This window comes from Limulus polyphemus, unplaced genomic scaffold (assembly GCF_000517525.1).
Source record: "Limulus polyphemus unplaced genomic scaffold, Limulus_polyphemus-2.1.2 Scaffold7269, whole genome shotgun sequence".
Classification (NCBI taxonomy): Eukaryota; Metazoa; Arthropoda; class Merostomata; order Xiphosura; family Limulidae; genus Limulus; species Limulus polyphemus.
In genome coordinates, this window is record NW_013672879.1 from 37468 (window position 1) to 38579 (window position 1112).

The window sequence follows — 1112 nt, forward strand, 5'->3', positions numbered from 1 at the left end:
AGGCTTTTGGAAAGTCTACTGGATTGTAGAAAGTATATTTTAAATATCAAACGACCAACTTGTAATAGTGACGAAGCCATCTAATGAAATATATTGGTCACTTTAATAAAACAGTGTCGTTTGTTAATATGTATTTATGCTTAAGCAAAAAGTTATATTATGGATTATTTAGATTCTGCTGGTTTCTAGCTCCGATTATTAGCGTTAAACCTCTTAAGTTTACTACTGAATTCACACACGCTTCCGTATCACTAGGAGTCACGTGCATAACTTTCTGTAGTCTTTATTTGGAAGATAATTTCGTGACAAGACCAGAGCTTGTTTCTCAAAAATGACATGGATTTGTGTTTCACCGTAAAACCCAGTTTTAATTTTGGGGCCGCGCGTGCATGGTAAAAGTCTTTAAGGAACTTAACTTTGAAATGACGAATCAGCACACAAGTTTGAGATTGCCATTACTTTGTGTCAGTTGTTACAGAATGAGTTAAAAATTCCCTTTCGTTATGACATATGGAAACTGAAAAGAACGAGTCTTGCTAGAGTGTCTTTATTTAGAACTACCATGTAATGACATATGGAAACTGAAAATAACGATTACGTAATAATTCTTTACTTAGAACTAGTTGTCTGCGCATGAGCAGTTTGAAGAATGAACACGTTTCCTTAGATCTGAATCGACAATGAAAGTAAAGGCTTTAACCTGACTTTCAACGTGTAAAAACTTAAGTTGAGATTTAAATTATAATGTATTATTTCTAATCCTGTCAGAAAATCTGACAACAGTATACACCATATCTTCTTTTGAAAATTGCAATACTTGATTTACTCTGAGCATTCCGGAAGCCAAAATGAGGTTTGTAATTTAGGTCTCACAGTCATGGGCGTCAGTTTTCCACTTATTTTTATCTCCTGTCAAAACTGTGCCCTTTTAATTTTACAGAGGAAAATTTTTTGTTTCGTATGAAATGTTTGATATTTATCACTTCTTCGTCAGTTCCTTTTCTGGGTTTCAGAAGAAGTTATAAATGTAAAGAACTTAGTTTTATGGCATATATTTATAAGTACAAGTATAATGTCAAACATACTGTTGGTGTTTGTATTCAATATGAGGG